Source organism: Leptinotarsa decemlineata, unplaced genomic scaffold (assembly GCF_025532065.1).
Source record: "Leptinotarsa decemlineata unplaced genomic scaffold, Ldec_3_MD MMD2_tig00003902_RagTag_RagTag, whole genome shotgun sequence".
Taxonomy (NCBI): Eukaryota; Metazoa; Arthropoda; class Insecta; order Coleoptera; family Chrysomelidae; genus Leptinotarsa; species Leptinotarsa decemlineata.
The window spans coordinates 2,688,168-2,713,534 of NW_027412598.1; the positions used below are offsets into that span (position 1 = coordinate 2,688,168).

Sequence of the window (25,367 nt, forward strand, 5' to 3'; positions counted from 1 at the left end):
AAGAAATCATACTTTAGCAGTATTCATGAAATTACTGGGCGTAGAGCTGGGACATTAGAGTAGATAATTTATTGATCACTTCCAGCGGAACTATTGTGCGAGTACAATCGATATAAACGGTTTTACCCATGCACATTAATAATGGTCATGCTCCAATTGAGGAAAAAAGGTTGTCGATCAAAATTTGGAACACTAACAAAGCCGTTAGTTTGAATAGATGAAAGAAAATTATTCGGACGAATTCACTTGTGATGTTAGCCTGAAGCCGTTTTTGTTGGTTTGACGTTCATGAAATAAAGGAAAATATTCAAATATTGTAATTAATGGTTTTGTAACGTACATAATTTATTCTGGATTATTACAATGTGTTAAAACAACGATAAAAATAAAATAAATACAACAATAAAAATTAATTGGCGCTCCGGGGCGACTTCATTGATTCCAGTGGCGTATTTGCTTTTTCAGCTGCAGGAAAACCCGGAAAAACCTGCAGCACCACATCATCTGAAGATCTTGATCTAACAATGTCCTCTCTCTCATAAAACAAAATGTAGGGAGTCTCCAGAGGCTCCAATAAATTCAATGCATCGCCAGAACACTTCGTGACACGACTATCGTCAAACTTAAACCAGTCCGTTTCTTCTTTGACCAAGGCGTAATAATGACCACATTCAACGCCAGAACCACAGTGAACAATGACTGCATGAATATTATAACAGTGGTCTGCTAGGTTGAAATGTTCATCTATTTCGAACCTTCCAAAGAGTTTCTTGCTTCCGTTAGAGGTTGAGTCTTGTTTGAAAATCATCAGTGTTATTATTAGATTGACTGGTGCCTCAGCTATACTTGTTTCCTTATAACAGTCAGTTAGTTTGGCGCATGTTTGATAATACAGTTGATCATCACCTGTTAAAAATTCCTTTTTCAGATGATTTAACAATAAGCTTTGCACGGACTGGTAATTAGTCGTATTAGGAAAAGCTAGATGAAGTTCCAGAAATTCACATAAGTTTTCAGTACTTCTTGAACATTTACCACAAAGTAAACAAGTGAGGATTTTTCCAGCAAAAGATTTACAAAAACAAGACGAGATGGGTTGTACGGAATCATTCAGTCCAGAGCGGTCAGGAGTACTGATTTTGCTATTATTTTGCTCACGAAGAGTATTCAACAAGAACCCCGAGAATTCGGAACAATCCTCTTGTTGTCCTAACGAGTATCTAGTGGACTTCAAAGACTCCAGGAAATCGGTTGGAGGGAAAGATGATACCTTCTTACGAAACTGCAGCTGCATGAACAGTTGTTTGAGTTTGATGGATAAGCAGGAAACATTCTCGTTCTCGTTCATCATTAAAACTTCGTTCTTGAAATTCTTCGTCATGAACAACACTTGTAAAATGCTATTCATGTAACAAGTGTTTCCTAAATTATCCAATCCAATTTTCTTCTCTAGATTTTCAGGACAACTCTCTACTGATTCGTAAGGAAGAACACGTTTCACAGAATCTCCATAAGAACCATTTCTCAAGCTGCGATCGATCCTTCCAAGTGAAAAAGGGTTTCGTAGAGGGATCGATTCGGCTCTTGCTTCAAGAAGCGCTTCCACTGAAATGGTACCAATTCTACGAGGAATGCAACTCATTTTTTGGGGCCAAGAATGACCTGAGTCCACTGACCGCACTGAAAAAGAAGAAGGTGGATCAATCACTTGTGAATTAACCTTGATTGGAGACTGATAAATATCCACATATTTTGGCTTGTTTCGAAGAGGTTTCAGTTAGGGCAATGCATGATCTCATCAAAATTATGTGAAGGAGGAATAGTTCCAAGTACTGAAGCAGCATTGCCACGTTGAATAGCAATACTAATTCTTTCTAACAAAAAAGAGGTAGAACGGTGATCGTTCGTTGCTTGGCCTATTCTCCTTCCGAGTTCATGAACGAATAACAGAGACTCCGGGCCATAAACACCAAAAGTTTCAACCGCTACTGGATGGAACAGATAGTTGTTTCCAAGATTTTGATATTTTCTCCTTCTCAATTTCTCGTCAGACAATGCTGCAGTTCCAGCAGACTTGGAACTTTCGGCTAGATGGGAAGCCGCGACCGTGTCAACGCAAGTAAAGTCCCATACCACAGGTTTACCGTATTTCCATGGTATGAGAGACATGCCATCTGGTCGTTTACCATCATCTCGACTGGTACCTAAGGGTTCCAGAATTGCAGGAACATCCGCTGACAACATAGCTCTTTTCAATATGTCGTTCACTTGGTGATGTCGAGACATACGCCCTGCACTTCTCCTGCAACTCAAACCATGTGTACCTTTCTCATCAACTATACTACCGCAAACACAAGTATGAGAAACACAAATAGATGAACCCATCCTAAGTCCTACTGCTATTCTGAAAGATTCATCGTCTAATAGTGTTCCAAGAGATGCAACAGGTAAAGCATTCAGCCAAGCACCCGATTCCTTGATCATTGCTGCTTTCAGACGAGCCTTATCGTATACACTTGTAGATTTCAGAAGTTTATCAGTTATAATGTTCAGGAGAGGTCGGTCCCATACACTTTGTATTTTCTTTTTATCTGTAGGAGGAGCAATATTAGTTGCAGCATGCCAAAGTGATTCACCTTCAGAATAAAAAACGTCTTTGATATTGATAAATATGGAAGGAAGGATGGAATCGATAAGATCGGAAACACTATTGACTGATGACAGAAACGCTGGTAAAGCTAAGGAAGAAGCCGAACGTAGCCCTAATCCGGCAAGGTTTACAGGAAGAGTTACTTGGAGCCATGAATCATTATTGAAATGATTGTTTGTAACATATTCCGTCGTGTGGCGGAGTAAATTATCAAATTCGTCAAGTTCTAACTGACTTGACCAAGTGGGGGAACATCTGAGGGCGTACATGAGTTTTGGAATCGCCAAATAATTTTTCAAAAGAAAAAATGCAACGTGTTTTGGAAGTTCATTCAATCTGGTGGTCAACAATTTGAGTGATTCCCGTTTTTCTCGAAGATGTTCTGAAAGTGAATCTTTAGAGAGAGGAGCACCCAGAAGACTCCATTTAGACTTTTCCAAAATTCTTATGCCAGGAGCCAATTTCAAAATGGATTCGTAAATATTATTCGGAGTTGAAAGAGTAATCAACTCGCATTTTTCAAAATTTAGTTCAAGTCCAAGATGTTTTGAATAATCAATGATTTTTTCCAAATCTTTTGAAACACTATTTTCATCGCCAGCGATTGAGCCATCATCCAAATACCAACAATTAAATTCGGATGATAAGCTTCTAGTAAGTTCGTTGATGGTCAGACAAAAAAGAGCAGGTCCTAAAGGATCACCTTGTTGAACACCTCTCTCAGACAGAATCAGATGTTCACCAAAACTCAAATAGGAGGCTGATTTGTAACACTGACTTAAGAATGGATATAATCCTGGAAACGAATTTTTAACCTTACGAAGCATGATGTTTCTATCAATCATATTGAAGGCATTTTTGAAGTCTATTTTCAGGAAAATTTTTGAATCAGGATTTGGATGAAGATTAATATATCTACGAGCAGCATGAGCAACAGCTTCACATCCACCTGCAGTACCGAAACCAAACTGTAGTGGACGTAACATCGATCCTAGTTCGTCTTTAATCCTCATACAACCAAGTTTAGCTACCAATCGACGATAAAAACGTACCGATAAAAGGTACCGACGGCAATCGGTCTTACTCCTCCATCTTTTTTCCGAAGAGCACACAGTGAAGCGCCAAAAAGTATAGGACAAATTTCTGGAGAAACCCTACCAGTAAAAATGAAGTTACATAATTTTGTAACAGAAGAAAGAAGTTTCTGTCCTGAATTTCCAGAGCTGTGACTAATGAGGTCTTGCATATGACTAGGGCGGAAAGAATCCAAACCACCAGCAGAACCAGAACGAAAAGATTTAATTGCCTCCGATACTTCATGTTCTGAAAATTGGAACACCGGAAACTCTGAAAAATCGTGTGGTAGTTGCGAATCCAGAGAATGTGTGGAGGAATCTGATCGAGGGTGTTTTGATCGGAGAACTGAAAGTGTGGATTCATCGTATTCGGCCAACGTATCACTTGAGCTCAAGATTCTGATAGCTGACCTAATGTCACCATCAGCTATTTTACTCAAAACAAGCTTAGAAAAATTTTGGTTATATTTCCTTTCATCAATTTGAGATGGAATGACATTGGTCTTGGAATTGAGAAGTTTGATGTTTTTCTTTATGAGAGATGCGAGAGAAGATCTACGGATGTCCTAGCATGTGGGATGGAGAACAAAGTATAAGGAAAAGTTAACAAGTTTTCCCAGCTTGTTGGAGAGTTTGTATGTAAGCATTCTTCTATAATTTCGCAAAGGGCAGATGCAGAGCAATTTCTTGCAGATTTGGGAATCCTTTTTATAATGTGACTGGATCGTTTCAATGAGGACAATTTTTCATGAAACGTAGTATTGAATGACGTATCTTTATTAGAATGAGGCAACAGAACAGAATCGACAGCTTGTGTGAAAGCTGATTCATTCAAAGAGGATTTTGTATTAGAAATTTTATGAACTCTACCATTATGAATTTTGAGACCTTTCGTTGTTTTAAAGGATTTTTCACAAATTTCACAGAATTTGTTATCAATAGATAGGCCATCGTTAGCAGTCATTGAAATGAATGATATACAACTACGGTTTAAAGTGAGCAAAATGTGTTTTATATATAAAAGATATATTTTAAGAATACTTAGCTTTTAGTTGAACTGGTCCACTTGAATTGAATGATTTTTTCACTTCCTGAATTTGACGAACTTATTTTAGAATATGACAGTTGTCAGAAAATTTCTTCAAATGCGAATATTTTCCTTATTTTGATGAAAAGTGGCCGAACTGCAAATTCTGTGGATCTCTCTTATTGTTATGGATTGTCAATTATTTCGGCAGTGAAAAAATAACCAATTTTTTCACGGTGAAAAACACTTTTTTTTCACGATGAAAGTTTTTTTTTTGACATATATGACACCCATCATATATATATTATATATATTTATACTAAACTTATTGCATATTACAGAAATTATATATATATATATATATATATATATATATATATATATATATATATATATATATATATATATATATATATATATATATATATATATATATATATATATATATTATATCAATTATTTGTGGTATTCAATTTTAAAGTATTACAAAGAAATCAGTTTTTTATCGACCTTTTTTGGGTAATTGTTACCTTCCACAATCTGAAATAATATAAAAATTATAATGGAGAACTTTATACAAGAGTAGAAGGGCAAACTTTTCAGTTTACCCCGATAAGTTACTGCGTAAAAATCAAAGTATTTTTCACAAAGAAAAATCTTCTATTCATCAGTAACTTGTCGTATTTAACAATTTTGCCTATCAAAAAAATTATTAAGAAATAATACTTATCTTTTACGTTTCGGAGGCCAAAATCTGCCTCCGTCTTCAGAAATGGATAAAAAATTCGAATATATACAGTTATTCCTTTTTTGATAGCTTATTTCTTTACTTCTTCGACATATGTCAGAGAAGTTTTGACAAATATTTCATATTTCAAAACTTCTTTGATATCTGTCGAAGAAGTAAAGAAATATTTCATATTTCAAAACTTCTTTGACATCTGTCGAAGAAGTAAAGAAATGAGCTATCAAAAAAGGAATAACTGCGTATATATTCGAATTTTTTATCTATTTCTGAATACGGAGGCAGATTTTGGCCTCCGAAACGTAAAAGATAAGTATTATTTCTTAATAATTTTTTTGATAGGCAAAATTGTTAAATACGACAAGTTACTGATAAATAGAAGATTTTTTTTTGTGAAAAATACTTTGATTTTTACGCAGTAACTTATCGGGGTAAACTAAAAAGTTTGCCCTTCTACTCTTGTATAAAGTTCTCCATTATAATTTTTATATTTTTTCAGATTGTGGAAGGTAACAATTACCCAAAAAAGGTCGATAAAAAACTGATTTTTTCCTCCACAAAAAATGACTTTCGTTGAATACAAACAAATATTTTCAGACTCAACAGATAAGAACTAAAAAAATTCTGGATAATTCCAACTTTAAAATTTGTGGAAAGGGGTCTGTAAGGGTTTGTCACTGTGTCAATAAGAATAAAACAGTGTTTAGAACTTGCCAACTTTTATAAAAAGTGTAATTGACAAAATGGCAAAATTACTTGTATGCATGTGACTAGTGTGACAAAGGAATTTTAGATATCATCGGTGAAAAATCAGTGAAAATTATTTAAAAGTCAAACTAGTGACGTAGATACAGGTGGTCTTGACTGTCAGTTTCAGCCGGCAACTAGAAAAATATCAAAAAACCCAATTGAAAAACTGAAAATCATCAAGAAAAAAAGGATCAGGAGGGAACTTGCCAAAAATATTTTAGATTGATAGCACATGAGTCTAGCTCTCAGTTTTATCAACAGTCATGTAAAAAATATTTAAAGTTGAAGACCTCTAACGCAATACAATATCTATGAATCTAGGCATTATCATTGACAGTAATCATAAATAAAATGCGCATATTTGCATGGTAACCAAAAAACTTTCGATTTCACACAAACGTAAGGATCTGAAAAAAACTATAACACGACAGAAACTGAATTCTATCGAAATAATTTGCCAAAATTATACACGTACAATAATATCGGACAAAGGAACCTCACTTACCTTACATCCTGCCAATGCAAACTTCTCGACTCTGTTCCTTCATTCAAGTCTGGAATAAAAAAAATGATATTTTTGACTCCTAGAAAAAAATTCATCAGTTAATTTGAAAATTTGACATTTATAGCTTGCATCAATATCAATTTATATTTTGTGTTATTTTTCTTTTATTCATTTATGAATATCACCCGTTTATATTACTATTTATATTTGATTATGCAGTTTCTATCAACCATGATTCTACCGTTTGTTAGATTAGTATATCTTGTACTGAGTAAGCTTTCAATAAAAGTATTTATTATCAGATATATGATGGAATCGGCCGATACTTGATGAAAATCCATAACTAACGTATTCCAAAAATCTCACAATAAAGTGTTTTTGGAATACGTATTTATTATCTATTTTCTTCCAGGTTCTTTGTGAGGATACAGTATTCATTTACAATTTCTTACTTTGTGAAAAAGTCTAATGGTTACCTGTATTGTTCAGTAATAAGAATGAATATTTGGGATACGGTATTTTTTATAATAAATATTATTATGGTAAAACTCAAATTGATCCTGATGATAAAAAAGTTTCTTCGATAGAATGATGTCATGTTGGAGTGAGGTGGTAAAATTTTCCAATTAATTCAGATAGGCTTTTACGAACATTTTATGAAAACCATTGGTAATAGAGATGAGGCTTCCAGAGTGTGATTTTTTGTAAATTTTTCTTTTCTCAAAATTTATTTTCATTTTACCTCAGTGGTATTTTTATTTATCTGTATTGTAACCTTTTTTGAAATCTCAAATTATTTACATGCATATTTGACACTATCGCAAATTTTTGTGCATGTCATTACGAACACGTTCCTCAACTTATCACCTAGTCTAAATGGGAATGAATGATGACTGCCAGTGGAACCTGCACTTCAATTAGAAATGGTTTGAAATCAGCAAGTCAAGTTTTCCATAACTGAATTCAATGCACTCATATTTTTACGTAAACGTTGAAATGTACAAAAAACGAGCCGAGTTGAAAATAAACAAGATTAGGTTCGAATGAAAGATGTCACCTCCAGTCTTTTCACACGTAACATGGACTTCCCAAGTAATTATCAGTCGTTGACAGTACCTGTTCAATACACATTAAAAATCAAGAATATATAACAAACACATCATCACTATCTAGAAAACGATCGCTTTTTGCAATTCAATTGGACTTCGCTGTATTCTCCAAATTAAAAAAATATTATTATAGTGTTTACTTTTTATTACCTTTCAAGAGTTTTGTGATATTGTGTATTCTCGTTTTATAGTTTTTTTTAATATATAAATGAAGTATAAGACTTGGAAAACAGGTGGGTATTCAAGAAACTCATAGGAGGCATGTCAATTTTATTTTTGAGCGGTGTCTGTCTCTTGACCGAAACGTCCAATGTTCGAATCCGGCTTTGATACTAGATATTTTTCTCGCTAGAATTTATCTAATTGAAGGATTGATTCTGCAACGTTCAATGGCTGACTGAACTACACATATGTATTATGCTTCCTAATGAGACCCTGAAAAGTGTTCGTACACTTTTTATAATGCTTTCACTTGGTTTTTTCTCAAACTTTGCTATTAATTTTTACTCGAGCCTTTTTTTAACACATTGACGATCTCTACTTGGATAAATTACAAACTTGCAATATTTAAAAAAGGAGATACTTTTATGAGAATTATAGAGGAATAAGCTTGCTTCCAAGCCTTTCAAAAATTTCCGAGCTGCATATTAGGAAGCAATTACTGCCCTTATTTCGGATAATGGACAATTTTCACCAAATTAGCATGGTTTCACCAAGAACAAAAGTACTAAAACGGCAATGTATGAATTCCACGACCACGTCATAAATGCTCTTGATAGCAAACTAAGCATCTGTGGTTTATTTACTGACTTCTCTAGAGCCTTCGATAGTGTAAATCATATACTTGTACTTCAGAAAATAGGACGATATGGCGTGAGGGGAACTGCATTGAAATTAATGAAGTCTTATTTGCAGAGGAGGACCCCAAACAGTAGTGATTCGAAAAATTGTAAGTGTCAGCAACCATTGAACAGGGTGTTTCATAAGGCTCAATTCTTAGCCCCTAACTCTTTGTCATACACGCAAATGACCTGTTGCAATTCATGAATAGTCTCATGAAAATATATGTGGTTGCTTATACAGATGACACCAACTTCCTTATCTAGGAGAACAATGCAGCACTTGCAGAAAAAACAGAATGTTTACGAGCAGGTAGTAACTTAGACAGAAAATCATTTATCACTGAACATCACCAAAAGATTATTGAGTAATTCCTAATTTATACGTCTCCTGGACATTTTTCCTGAATATTCCTGTTATAATTGTTATAACATTCTGACAGTCAATCATCTCTCCGATTCCCTGATACATTCGTGGAATCGGAGAGATACATCATCAACCAATCTCCACACCCTTGGGAGAGTCGTTATTGGGTTCAAAAGTCGTGTGCCATGAATAAACAGACGTAATATGATAGAAGTAACCGTCTTTTGTAACTGATCAGGTGAGAAGTACTCGTTAATAACCTCCAAATCTACCAAGGTCATCTATGATCAGAACAGCCTTCAAAGAATATCACCGTAAATTTCAATAATACCTACATCAGCTTCATTAGGTTGTATCTATTTGATGGCGCGAAATGAGCTGTTTATATAAAACATGTACTTATTATTCCCTCACAAAGGATATAATATATCCACTCCGCTCAACTCACTACTTCAGGTAAGAGTGCTGATATAATCATCCAGGCAGAATAATAATAATATTTATTTGTAGTTCCTTATTACATATAAATATAATAATTATTCAATCTATAAAACTAATAAAAAAAACTACAAATGAGGCTAGAAAACATGTACCGGAAGGGTACTGTTGATCTTAGTTCTAGCCTTGAAGAAAAGAAAACTAAACTTGGGAAAAAAACAAAAAAAAGGAAAGAAAAGAAAAAAAGAGGAAAGAGAGGGAAAGAGAGAGAGAAAACATGTTGAATGTTCATACTGAGAATTTTTCAGAAGTATACTGTTCATGTGAACCATTTTCTGAACGAGTTCAAGCTCTGTGGTAAGAGTTCAGGCTACTTCATTCAGTGTCAAAAGCCGAGCTAGGCTCACAGAGAAGAGGTTCCAAATTCCTGATGACTAAGCAGTTACTCTCTTCTTCTCCGGCAGCTGTGATGACTGGATCTGTGAGAATTTGAACTGATACTCGCCAAGAAGAGGCTGTGTTAGAGAGTTCTTAACTGCGACTACCTCTTGGGATGACGTTCTAGTCTATGAGAAATCGTCCTATTTTATTTTAATAAATGTACATATTGATGGGGTTTCTTTGAACTTCCTTACTGTGGATGATTTCTGCTTACGGCTACTCGATGTGTTGGTGGTTCCAAAGGTGATCCGCTACTCCAAAGATGATGGTTTCTAATAACCTTTTACTTTTATCGATATAGTATTCATTATTCGTTCGGGGTCGATCACCGGTAAGCATGTGTGCCAGGTCCCGTACCCACATGTGGTTCACTATTGGAATTTGGACGACCGGTATAAAATCGGCCGTCCACAATAGGTGTGTGTGCAGTTAGCCTTACTCTCTGTGTTATTCCTTAACTCAGCCAGTCGGGCTAATCCTGCCTTCAACTATGTACAATTATATAAAAGTAGACAAAAAATTAAAAAGAAGTATTTTGTTCGTCATTTCGTGTTTCTGTAAGCAAGACTGGTTATGAAATTCACAAGTTTTCATTCATTTTAATTATAGTATTTAAAAGAAAAAGTACCTGAATCTAAAGTATCTCGTAAAATCTCAGGTGTTATGAAGATATCTTCGATTGCTTCTGGAATTTAGTTACCAACGAACCGAGTCGGCTCTAATTTTCCATCCACATTTTCCCATCCACAATTATATTCGTAAGACGAATCATGGTTCAGAAATATAGTTTTATTACCAATTATCGGTTCAATTTCCTGGTTAGCCCAATGCTTGATAACAAATTCAAATAAAGCTTCTTTAAACTCAATGTTTTTAAATCTTTGGAGTATCGATTTTGCAGTCTTATTAATGGAACCATCCATATGACATAGTGATAGCGGTACTGGCGGAACTGCAGTTTGAGTAGAGCCTTGAAAATGACAGCACAGCCAGCTATCGAAAGCGCTTGCATATAATAAATAGAAGTTATGAAGCTTCAAATCCTTTTTGTAATATTGAAATACTATATATATATATATATATATATATATATATATATATATATATATATATATAATGGATAGTGTAACGACCGTATGTATATATAGAATAGTAGTTTTTCGGGGATTCGGTCTGATTAGAATAAATATTTACTCTTTTTAGCTGCCCGAGCTTTCGCTAATGTTTATTAGCTTTATCGAGGGCTGTAATATGAAAAGGACATAATAAATATATATATATATATATATATATATATATATATATATATATATATATATGTATATATATGTATGTTTATATATATATATATATATATATATATATATATATATATATATATATATATATATATATATATATATATAAATCTAGGAAGGTTAATGCAGTCAAGCTGCTGATCATTCCCATATTGATTTCAATTTAAGAGCCACCTGTAGACAGCTGTTTCAGCCTATTGGGCATCGTTAGTACCGAGCAGGCGGTCCTCGATTGAAGACAAAATGAGAAAAACCAAGAAAGTACTTGATAAAAATAGCTGTGTAAACGCAAGCGAAACATAAGTGGAACCACCTATTGGTGTGACACCCATAGATGACACAAGTCAAATTTACAATTATATTTTAACTTAAGATAAATAAAATTGAATAAATAATTTCAATATCATATTACCAATAATTTTTCACTCATTGTATATGTTAATATTATAATAATCACATTTTCTCTGGTGCTGTAACAAAATTTTCAACGTCAAATTTTGCATTTGACTTTTCGTTCTATGTTTGGATTTATATGCCTTTTTTATATTTTATACTTTGGTGAGTTTTTGTAACATATCTATTGCTGTATAATGTTCACATGATCTTTATTTTGTAGATATTCTTGATAAAGGAGAAAAATATACTTTCCGAAAGCGTGAATAACAAAAAATAGTGTTTCCATAGCCCGCAGATATTGACTGAAATACCCAAATCAAAAATAATTTATAGTTATATAATAACCAGTCAACTAAATTTGACTATATATAGGTCCTCCATAGGAAACGCAGCAATAAGTCTTCCACCAGAAGGAGTGCGTATATGATGATTTTAGCCGCGTATAAGTGACATTTGCTTTCCATTTATGGTGGAAATGCCTTGAATTGAAACACAATTTTTAAAATTTTGTATGCATGTTGATATCTCTGGGTCTTCCTCCCAAACTACGGTTTTTGCCTCATCCGGGTGTATACTTGTTGACAAACTCACAGCTGTAAGTCCTCCGCATATACTCTTGCGATTCGAACTTCAGTGAATAGCTCTTCCGACAGTGTTGTCTGAATATTGGTAATCAGTGGGAATCATTGAAGAGTAGTATAGTCAGAGTAAGACAGAGACTGCTATATCTTATTTCATACCCAACTTGTTATCTCATTAATGTTTCAAAATGCCGAAATATTCACACAACTACACTTTCCAGGATCACGTGTTTTCACCCTCTTTTAGGTAAAATCAGATCCCGAAGAATTCTTCGGGATCAGAGTTCACCTAAAAACTGTGACTAGAATTTTTTCCAGTATTAAGCTGATTAATTAAATTAAAATTGAATTTATGTCATAGAAAATCGTATAATATATAAATATGCATGTAAATGTTAGGCATTTCAATAAAAAAAATGCTTGAAATTTAAATACTTTATACTGACTACGTTATTCATTACAATATTTTTAAATACAATAATCTTGTGATTTATATGTACATTTCTTGAATTCTAATCACTTATCCATTAGTTTGTAGATACGAAAAACCTTTCCGATTCTAGTAGATCTTCAAGACCATCATCATCTTCGTCTCCAATATTTTTTCCAGTCTGCATTGGTTCTGCATCCACAATTTCATGTGAATCAATAACTTCTTCGCAATTTTTTTTTTGAACATTGAAGCATTTGTTTTGGTTGGTTTCCGGGTTTTGCCGTGGTCTTCTTTGGTTACAATTCCTAAACCTAAAGAAGACCACGGCAAAACCCGGAAAACAATCAGAACATTAACGCCAGCCGTTAAACCTTACAATCCTTTATTGAAGCATTTTTCATAACAATGACAATTTGAGCATAAATTTGTGCATTTCAAACCATGTTTTTGTCGGCCACATTTCTGACTGTTACATCCAGTTTCACAGGTGCAACAAATAGTTTTGAGCCATATTTTCTGTAAAATTGAGCATAACGCCACTTTAACGTTCCTTCCAGCCTCTATCTGTTGCTGTCAGTTCGTTACCCAGCCAAATTTGAACCTGATGAAACGCCCTGTAATAATGTTGTTCTTCTGCACCTTCTATGGATGGGAGATTTGCCTATATGAAAGATGTAATTTTTACCAATAGATATTTTCGAAATCTTCATTGATTCAGTATTATTATATTGTCATTTCCACATTTACGAACAGTTTTGTTTAATTGTATTCCATTTTTTGATATCTTTGTTCGTATCTTCATTATAAAAAATATTGGCCATTTTTATCATTCAATAAGGAATTTATCATACTTTTTTTCCTTTCCGGTAAATCCAGATATTGCATCGCAACCAGGAAAACAATGCAGAAATGCAACAATATTTTTGAAAGATTCATATTTGAAACAATTAGACGAGAAAATTAGATCTTCTACATTTCCAGAACATGGCTTGAAAAAATAAATATCATGATTATTTGAATAAAATTCCAATAAATAGCTCAGAATTCTCAGAATTTAACATAATGATGAAAAAACAATTTTCAGATTCAAATTTTTTTAATTTTTTTTTGCATTTTCTGAGACAATTTGCAATAGTAATGTATACTTTTTTCACCCCATCAAAGAGTAGAGATCTTGAGGAAGAAGAAGCACATAGATTTTTTTTAAACATATTTTTACGTGTGAATTTTCAATTGAAAATCAGGGTGCTTTTTTCAGTAGAATATAAAAATAAAATACCAAAAAATTGGTTTTTTGAATTCTCCACATAAATTTTGAGTTTATGTGAAAAAAGTTAGTTGTAGATCTTTTTATTACCTACAACTCTGCCATTCAACTTTTTTTCCATAGGACTTGTAGTTTTGCCGGAAATCGCGATAAACCGTTTTTTACATTTTATTTTTGTCATATTTGCTTCTTTTTCCAATGGATTTCATCTACAAGTGAACTCAGTTGGCATTATCAGAGTAATGAAGCGATTAATATAACATGCTCCAGAAATATTTTCACATGACGTTTGTGAGATTATGAATTGATATTGAATTCAATTGATGAAATGTTAGATCGCACATTATACTATTGTAATCTAATCACTTCTTTTCCAGAAACTAGTTGAACGAATTGAACCATTTCGCTAATTAAATTTTAATTTTTGGTATATTACTTGAGATTAACTTTTTTGAATTAGAAGAGGCCAAGCAAACCCACTTCTGAATTTACAGTAATAGTAAATTGCAATTATCATTAACAAATTGAGGCGAAAAAAATGACATTTAGTTATTCGTTCATAACTCAAAAACTATCAAAAATTGAGGAATTGAAAATAGATTTTAACAGAGGAGGGATAATTCAATTACATAGTTCCAAACTCTCGAAACTCTACCACCTTTATGTATTATTTTAATTCACCTTCGAAAATAGGGCTCCGACCCATATCACGACATGGACATATCGGCAATGAAGACGGTACACCACCGCCGTTCACTACAACCCCACCCTTCAAAAGATAATTTTTTTTTCAGTTAGTTACAATTACATAATTACATGCTGATAAGTGTATTGAATAGAAAATGTACCAATGTTTGATAGACTTTTTCAATACTGGAATATTTACCGCTCAACAGCAACAGATGATAAATAAATAAAGAATATGTTATTCATAAAGTCCTCGTTCAGTTGATACCAACAATCAGTAACTTTTTATTGAATGAAACTGAATGATACATACATATGACCTAAATAAATTATTTTCAAGAGAATTTCACCTAGATCATTTTTGTCGAAAACAATTACTCTAGAATGGACACAATTTCATCATTTCAATAAGTAGATCATTTCTTCAAAAAAATATTGAAAATGAATACACAGAAGCAAAATACCGTAGAATAAATCTGTTCGACTTCTAGTGAGCTCATCAAAATTTATGAAAAAATCTTAAGTAAATATCTATAATAAAGTAATTATTCTCCAATATATTTCAATTTCTTGCTCAACAGGGCTATAGACGTCACCTACCATTAGTTTGATGATCATGGAGTAATTATTTCAAGAGGTCCTGAAATATATTATTTATAGTGGCACCAAAATTTTCCCAACAAAGGTCAGTTACTCGAGTTAATAGTTCGAATAGCAATGTATTCCATTCGATTTCACGTTAGCAACTCCCTTGTCAAGGGCAAGTTATTTTATTATTGAAATGAATGAGTTTTGTACGTTTTTGATATTTTTCCAAATTAAAACATCATGTTTCGAAAACTATTTATTAAATGATGAGAAAATAACATAATTCTATAAATTACAAAATAAAAAATTATTTTTTTATGTTGTTTTTTTTATGTGTATGTTCACATTATATCAAAAAATGATTTCAACTGAGTGACATCAGTAGGTACCTATTTAATGAAACTCAATAGTAAGTATGATCTAAATAAATTACTTTCAAGAAAAGAATTTCACCTGAATACATTTTTTTCGAAAACAATCTCCTCTAGAATAGACATCTTTTCATCATTTCAATAAATAGCGTATTTCTTTGAAACAATATTAGAAATGAGTACACAGAATATACTTTGTGCCTGCCCCTCTGGGGACCGAGTTAGGTTCTTAGAGTTTGGCAGAGCTGTACTCTTACCATCTGACCGAAAGACCACTCACTGGGTTTATTTGGCCGAGTGTGAATAGATGTGAGCCACAATAAACCTTTGCGTGTTGCGGTGGAGGACCTAACCCTAACACAGAATCAGAATTTTTTAAGTTAAATATGTTCGCCTTCTAGAGTAAGATCGTCAAAATTTATGAAAAAAAGCTTCCATAATGAAGATAATAATTGAATATGAATAACAATGAATCTAGTTTGTTACATCGTGAATCAGAAAATAATTCCAATTTGAAAAATGGGTTTTTCGACTCCGAACTTTAAAATATTTGAAGATAGTTGGTACCATTGATGTGCAATTATATATGTGGATGAATCATTATTTTAAGATAAAAATTCTTGATGACAATTTAATCATTGTTGTATTACATTATCAAGTGAAGTAAACTATAATTTCATCAACTACCAGTCCATATCGTAAAGTTAACGTTATTCTCAAATGTTTTTTCTACATTTTTACTGATTTGTCACGAAATGCCCTTAAAGCTGTATTGCCAGTTCTACGGAAGAGCCATACACTGCTAATCCTAAATGACATATACTCTGGAAGACTGATCCACTGTCGTTTAGCAAGAGCATACACGCAAGACAGTATACGCACAACAGTGACACCAACTACAGATACGGAGAAACCTCAAACTAAACTATACGAAAAAGGCGAAAAACACGTCTTAGGTCATCCCCCTGATATTTATTCTACTGATGCTTCTTGATGTTTCAAGCTGCTTCACACGGGAAGCGATAGCTCCTCCGTATACGGAGGACTTATCGCACCCGGACGACCTATTGCATGCAAATGGTCTATTAGCGGAGGAGCTACCTACCGGAGGATAAATATATATATATATGAGACCCTGTTAGTCCATTATATATATATATATATATATATATATATATATATATATATATATATATATATATAATGGATTAACAGGGTCTCTCTGTTAGTCCCTGTTAGTCCATTATATATATATATATGTATATATATATATATATATATATATATATATATATATATATATATATATATATATATATATATATATATATAATGGATTAACAGGGTCTCTCAGTCAAAAAATCAAAAATCAAACTCTGCTTTACTTTGCCAAGCTTTCGCTTCTAATGGGAAGCTTCTTCAGGGCAGTAAAAATGAGTGAAAAACAATAAATTGAAGATATAAATTGACGTAAAAGTTAACATGTATACGATTTTTTTTTTGTATTTTTTTGTGTTTTTTGTGACAAAAAAATCGTATACATGTTAACTTTTACGTCAATTTATATCTTCAATTTATTGTTTTTCACTCATTTTTACTGCCCTGAAGAAGCTTTCCATTAGAAGCGAAAGCTTGGCAAAGTAAAGCAGAGTTAGATTTTTGATTTTTTGACCCTGTTAATCCATTTTACCACACATTTCTCCAGTTGCTAACATTATCCAATTTATATTGAAGAGTTTTATGTTCAATGTAGACTACCGGTACCTCAATGTATATTTCCAGGACGGTCTTGGAAAAATGAAAATCTTGGAACTCATGTTACCAATATAAATGACTCATGTAAAGCTGGCGCCGACTTTGTGCAAAAACACATTTTTTGGAATTCTGGGTAGATTTGATAGAGTTCTGGACTTCCTGATATAAATATTGAATAGTTTCAACAAATTGTGTATTTCAATAAGAAAAAAAATTATAGGCGCTTACTTCATACGGTGCCAACTTTTTCGAAATAGTTCTGGAGTTCTTGATCATTTTCAAATATCACTCTGCCGAAATAAAAAAGTTATTGAGAAAGAAAATCAATTTTTGACTTATAAAAAATCATCATTTTCGAAAAAAAAATCAAGAGATATTTCAGTTCTGAGTAGCAATTGGCGACTTTTATAAAAAATCGAAAATTCAATTTATTGGCCATCATAAAGTGAGCAATTCTAAAAACCAACATTTCGAATAATGACAGAAATGAATCTCAGAACAGTTCTGATGGAAATTCTGAGTAGCACTCGGCGAGTTATACAGAATATGTCATTGGACTTTCATCACAAAATCAAAAAACTTTTCTATTTATTTATGCGAAATTCGAAAAACCAACATTTCAAATGAGAGAAAGGACTCTCAGAGCAGTTCTGATGGGAGTTTTGAGTTGCATTCGGTGAGTTCGACAAAATATGTTGATCGAGTTTTAGGGAAAAATGTGTTTTTGCAAAAAGTCGGCGCCAGCTTCAGATGAGCTATATAATGTATAATTCTCAATATATGAATGTAAAAGAACAAATATGTTTTGTGAGATTCTATTTAAGAAGCAATATTACAATGAAAAATCAGTCAATCGTTGTTGTTGTTGGCATTGTAAGTACATCCTTTTTGTATTTTCACCGGCTACTGAGTGAATTCGCATATTGAAATCGCAATCAATTTACTTTGAAATCACAAGAAGTGTGGTAAAATCGAATATCCTTTGATTTGACAATCACTCTTTATTTTAACTTACGTGAATTTTGAATTTGCATTCTGATAATGAATTCATGTTGTGATATTCATATTAATTCCGATATTATCTGCATTTCAGGCTACTTTCTTTTAGTGATCTCATGTAAATACAGCTGACGATTATGAAGAGGCCAGAAAATTCTATTTACTGTGAAAAAACATGCTTTTATATTGAAAATGACACAATTGATGAAAAATACTTAAATGATATTCAGTAGTACCGTGCCTATTGATTTTTTGCTCTCCTGCAGACTTTGTCAAAAGATATTTCTTTATATTTCAGTTGTATGGATTGATTCGATAGTCCTGAAGTATTTCAGTAGAGATTATTGACAATTTGGCTTGCGTGTAAATTATCTATGATCTTTTTGGAAATCGCAGTAAAAAATGTCATTTAATAAAAATTATTAGAACCAAGTGAGATATCGTGGTGTGATTTATTCAACTTATTCAATGTGTACCTTATATATTCGGTGTATCTGAAGTGAAATAGTGTCATTGAAGATTTCAGAGTGGTTGGTTTTTCAATAGTATATGATGGAGAGAACATAGATACTGATAATACAGATTAATATCTAAGGTATAACTTTATTAATGTCCAAATCCACCGAGTTTCGGCGAATAAATCTACTGTAACGAAGAAAACATTTTGACATTCACCTGAATGTTATGTTTGGTATATTCAATTTCATCTCGAGCATTGAATTGAATTCGTGTATATTTTGAGAAAAAGTTTTTCGAAAAAGTATTGTTCAATAGTCGATGTTACTTATCACCAAAATAAAAAAGTACACATGAACATGGGACTGTATAGTTTTTGAGATACAGGGTATTGGACATTTTCTAAAAATGTTTTTTTTTCAATATACAAATTTTATATCATCACACGAGAAAAACTATAGTTCTATTATTTTTTTGCTAAGACTTATTATAGAAAAATTCAATGTGACCCAAATATTTGATGAATGAATGATATCTTCGAAATCCAACTGTCAAGCGTTAGCTCATTTTTGCCATAGGATTTTTGTTTCAAAATTTCCCTCATTTCATATGATTGAAATGAATCTGGACCAGAAATAAGATGTACTCACTTATACAGGGTGTTAGTGAATAAGTGCGACAAACTTCAGGAGGTGATTCTGTATGAAAAAATTATGACAGTCTGCTCTCTACCTTTTGTCCGCGAATTCTTCGTATTTATAGATACCAAATGTTGAAGTTTTCTTAAAAACTGACTATTCATTCATTGCTTTGAAATCGGACCAGATATGCAAATGAAATTTGCTGGGCTTCAAGAGGTAGTTATTGCACATTTTCTTACATGCATTTGAGAATGTTGTGCATCAGTGGCACGAGTACGGGTAATGATCTCAATTTTTTTTCAAGAAAAAATGGTACGTCAGATACGTACGTGAGATATTTTAAACTAACAATAATTTTTGAATTCTTCGTTCAATTTGTGACAAAAAATCTCTCTTGCCTATTTTTTATATGGAGGGCCGTTTTTATGCAAAAAAAAACATCTCAAAGCATATTTTTCATTTCTTCAATACACTATCAAGAACTTTCTAATTCAATTACATTAAACCAGATCAACAACAGAAAATAACACTTATAAATAAATAGGTGCATAGCTACAACAAATGTTCAAAATGACCTCTCTCAGGCGTTATACAAGATTCAACTCTTCACCTCATTGATTGTTGTATTCGCGTAAATCTTCGTGGTGTAATTTTATTGCCTCTCGGCCGGCTATAATTCGTTTCCTCAGGTCTTCTTCATTTTCGATGGAAGAGGAATAAACCATCGACTTGAGAAAATCCGAATGCAATGTAGAGGATATCAATTCGGCGATCGAGCAGGCCAATGTTCCATACCTCCTCTACCTATCCAACGATTTGGATATTCTGTATCTGAGTGAATACGTACATTGATACTGAAATGAACTGGTGCACCATCATGCATAAACCATAAGTGCTGTCTCAGATGTAGAGGGATTTCTTCAAGAAGAGCAGGTAACTCTTTCTGTAGAAAATGAAGGTAAGAGTCGCTAAATAATCATCAATCACCCCAAGCCATACATTTACTGAAAACTGATGATGAAAATGAGATTCAAAGATCCCACGTGAATTTTTCTCAGCCCAGAAGTGATATGGAAATTTCATATACACCGTCGTCCAGAATTAGCTTCGTAAGTAAACAAAACGCCATTTGAAAAATTAAGAATTTGAGCAATTTGATGAAGAATCCAATGGCAAAAAAACTAAGTGAGGAAAAAGTCTCTAGGTAGGTAGGTAGAGCTTGCACACGTTGAATATGAAACGGATATAATTGCTGTTCTGTAAGAATTTTGAATATAATGAAGTTGCTTACATTCAATGTGTTGGTCATTTTTCGATTACTTGTTGCAGGTTACTCTATGGACAAAATGCATCTCTGACAATTCCACATTTGTATAATTTTTCAGTCTATCCGATAAAAGAAAAATTAATTACTTATCGATATTTATATTATACCAAACTGGAAGCTTAATAATGAAGAAACGTTAATTTGACGTTTCGTTGAATTATTCGTTTTTGAGAATGTTGACAGTAAGCCTACTAGCTTCGCACGCGTCTCTCGAAGACTTCTGAGGGTTGCCGTGAGGAAGCAGCCGGTTGACAGAGAAAAAACAATTTTAGAATAACAATGACAAATACGCGTGAATATGTTTTATTTATTTATATAAAAACGGCAAGAGAGAAATTGAACGAGTAATTCAGAAATGATTGTTAATTTGAGCTCATTACTCGTATGCGAGCCAATGATGAACATAAAATCTTTAATTGCATGTCAGAAAATGCGCAATAATTACCTCTCCAAATTTAATTTACATATATTGACCGGTTCCAGAACAATAAATAAATAGTCAGTTTTTAAGTAAAACTTTACCAACCCGTATATCGAAAAACTAAGTATCACACTCTGGAGTTCATTTCACGTATTCACTAAATATCCTGTGTATGAATGTTTTCACAAATCAGATCCAAAAACGATGATGTGAAGACGTCTAGAGTGGTGAAAAAGTGGAGATTGTAGAAAAATCACATGACTATGAATGAAGTGGATTTTCGAAAATTCGATCACCTATTTTTTGCTGTTGTTTTCATTAGATTCCTCATGACGAATATAATATAATAATTCCAGGTATGATTGAGTAATGATTGATTAACTAAGATTAAAGAACAATTTATGCACTTCCTTACGGAAATGAGACAATAGTGTTTTGATCGAAACTAAACTTTGGTTTGAGGGTTTTGCGACAAGATAAATACCATGTCATAGTTTTTTTGCTTATAAACATAAGGAAATTAAAAAAGGTTAATATACTCATAATAATATTTTATTTGTATTATCGGATTATTATAATTATTAGTTTTCAGTAACCACTACAATGGTGAAATCGATAAGATCACGAAATCTTTCAGGCTGATATCCCTATCAAATAGAAGAGAGGTCTCGGATATATTGCTATTGCATAAAATCACGAACAACACCATAGACAACTCTAACGTATTAAATTAAATTCAAATTAATGTTCCTGGTCGGCATTCAAAAAAAACAATGTATTTCACATACCCTTCAAGCAAACAAATTAGTCGCAGAAATCTTTTATGTAGAATTGTTCAGAAAATTTTCAATTATCTAATCGATATTTTTTGTTCATCTTGACAAAAAATTACACATATCTGAAATATTTTTCCTACAGTGAATACAACGCGCTCTTTTTTCCCGAAGTGTGTTTCAAATCATTATTTCAAATAATTTTCATGATATTCTAATATCATTTTGGTGTCTCATCTGCTCATATGTTTATTTTTCTCATTAACTTTGTCACGCATGTCGTTTAAATGTAAACATTCAGCACCAACGCTTCCACAACACAGGTGTGTGTCTAGGTTTTTTATGTATTCTAAGAAATCGAAAATAAAGCAGTTTTCTCGCAATTCTGGTATTATTAACATCGAAACAAACTTATTTCATTACAATGAAAATGTCAACTTTATGTGTTACATAATCATGGAAATATATATAAATAAATAAATAATTTTCAATGTTCCCAGGAGGTTCCAATTATATAATGAATGGTGTAGATGGTGAAAATAAAAATATTTCCCACAATTTTTCATTATAATTTGAAAATAGCATGTGTCCATATATGGTTGTTTAGTTGGAATGGGAGTATAGGAGGGGAAAATTAGCTTTTTTAAAATTGTAACTGACCGATTCAACATTATATTGTATTACTGATGTTTGTGGAAATTCAAGTGATATTCGAAGAGGGAGCTGATGATTATCATCGAAAATCATTGGTAGCTGGTCACGGGTGATACGGTATTCCATATTGGAAAATACTAAGTATAATAAACGCTCAGATGTGTTCACTATAGAATTGAACTGTTTTAGTTCGTAAAAGCTCATTAATTGCTAATTAATTGCTGTAAGTTAATCAAGTTAATGTTGTTAATATGCACATCTGCTCGATTTACAAAGTTTGCTTGATTGAAATAACCCAGTATCAATATATTATTTTCATAGATGCATTCAAGTATCTCTAGTCTAGTGTTACCAATATATTTTGAATTGGGTAAGTTACAAAATTATAGAAAAGATTATGTTTAAAAATTATCTCACAGCCAACCAAGTCAATGCTAGCGAAATTGTCACGATATGATGAAAGATCGATTTCTACAGCCGAGCAGTCACTCCGCACTCCCAAAAGTAGGTATTCAGAGGCTGCGACTGAGGTAAAGAATTCCTGGTATTTGTTGTTCAGTCCACGAACATTTCGATAGTAACAGAGTAGATCTGACAAGATTCTCTGTTTGGACAAATCTAAGGGTTTTTTGTTATTTTGGGTTCTCCATTCGCATATTTTATTCTTCGGTTCGTTTCGCCATTTTGCGTACTCAAAATGGTTTTTCAGATCTTTATACTGCTTCATTTGAAGGGCCGTTTTATCAGTTGTCTCAACAATGTCATTGAAACTGGTCTGTTGCTTTAATATTTTCGTGTTTCGGATAATTTGGTTGGCCTCTTCCAGTGTATTGAATATTATCTGTATCGTATTGGGTCTCCGAAACCTTTATGTGAGACGCCTGGTACGATACAGTCTAAAATTATTTTCATTGAAATTTTGATCTATTGTTTCTATGATTTGTAGTATATTTTTATTATCCTCATTTCCATTTCCTTCAGATTCTGATAGCCCAAATATCATGACATTCTTTTTGCGAATTTCTCTTTCAGATACTTCAGCTATTATTTCATTCATTGAGAAGTTGTCATTGTGTTGAGCAGTGGTCGGTTTGGTGAATTGGGAAAGTTTTAGTTCTTCAATCTCCCCCAAAAGCCTGGAGGGTTTCTAAGATGGCTAGTATTTGTTGCATACCCATTTTACAGCCTTTACAAAAAAGTTTTAAAACTCTGCCTTTCTCGTGAATCGGCTGTTTGCAAGAGTAACAGTCATATGAGACATATTGTCATGATGACATATCATTAGTAATGTTTGTGCTACATGAGTACAGACATTGTATACATGGTAAATTAAAGATTTTTCTAAAATTTGAATCTTTTGTCTGTTTATTTGATTTTCTTACCTCTTTGATGGCTTTTATTCAAAATCAAAGACATTATTTCATATGCCACACTATTTTCAATATAGAACGAATGGCAAAATTAGACGAGGTTAATAATGAAGAAATACAGGAGATTGCTATTCAACAACGGGAAGAATCAGAACTACCAGATATTTCCATTGACAACTTCACAAGACTGTGCCTGAATTGTAATAGGGCAGTAATGGAAAAAATAACTGCTTTGAAAGACGACTGGACGTTTCTCAAGCTGAATATTTTGAAACAAACTTCGAGAGAATCGTGCGTAGTATGTAATGCAAAACTCAATCTCAATCGGTTAACTCTGAAGTGCCCAGTCAATGTTTGTGTTTTGAAAGACATTTATATCAGAGATAATTCTAGGTCTTCCATACATCACTTGGATGAGAACGGTTTTTTCCCGAGACTAATTCTTCCTGGGATGCAGTTTAATTTTCGATCATGTAGAATGAAACAAATGCAAGAAATTAGGAATGTAAAGAGCATGCCACAATGGGATTACCACGATCAAGAGAGTTTCACAGATTGAGAATTCAAATCGATGATTCCAATGAATAAGGATCAGTTCCGCAATATCTTTACCTACTGCGATTCTGTACCAGTAGAAGGTGGTGACAAATATATTTATGAAAAAGATCTTAAACAACGGCTCTTCGAAGATTTTTTAAGAGTCATTTTCAAATATCTTCCATATCTATCATATATCACAGACAGAATTGGAAAACTCTTTGGGAGACACAACAACAAAACGGTTTTCAAATTCACCAAGAAGATACAACTGAATCTCAAGTCGGCTAAAGACAAAATAGACCCACTATCAGCAGCAGGAGTATATCCCATACCGTGCACTTGTGGGAAGCTATATATCGGTGCCACCAAAATATTGGGTACAAGGCGGAAAGAGCATGGAAGAAACTGAAAAACTATGCCAAACGGGCAAGTCGGCTGTAGCGAAACACGCACTCAGTGAGGGAAACCACAGGATTCTATTTGAAAACTCGAAACTCATTGCCCCCAACCAGGAATACCAAAGTCAACTGGTACGGGAGGCAATAGAGATCCACTAACACACGGATAATTTCAACAGAAAAGAGGACGATGTGATCCTCAACCGAATATGGAATCCCATTCTAAGAAGTTCAAGAATAGCAAATCGTGACGCCAGGTAAAACGAATGTTAATAAAAATTTACTGAATCTAGGTACAGTTAATAGCAATCCAAACTACTTGAATCCATATGAATATGCTCTACGCAGTCGGAATACCTAGTCATCAGAGTCAAAATCAAGATGTATGAGTCTCTGAAGAAGCTATTTATTCGCGTCAGCGGAATGTCAGGAAGAATCTTCAAAAAACGTAGGCCTTCAAACCCG

The 25,367-nt window shown here is 33.1% G+C and overlaps 1 protein-coding gene and 1 long non-coding RNA gene across 4 annotated transcripts in view; both read left to right on the forward strand.

Moving 5' to 3' along the window:
* LOC111513229 (uncharacterized) overlaps positions 1-25,367 on the forward strand; it is a 241,047-nt gene that overhangs the window by 117,157 nt on the left and 98,523 nt on the right. The window lies entirely within an intron of this gene.
* LOC141483722 (uncharacterized) lies at positions 11,322-12,654 on the forward strand. Its single transcript, XR_012466253.1, has 2 exons — positions 11,322-11,803; positions 11,862-12,654. It is a non-coding gene; the product is annotated as an uncharacterized lncRNA (long non-coding RNA).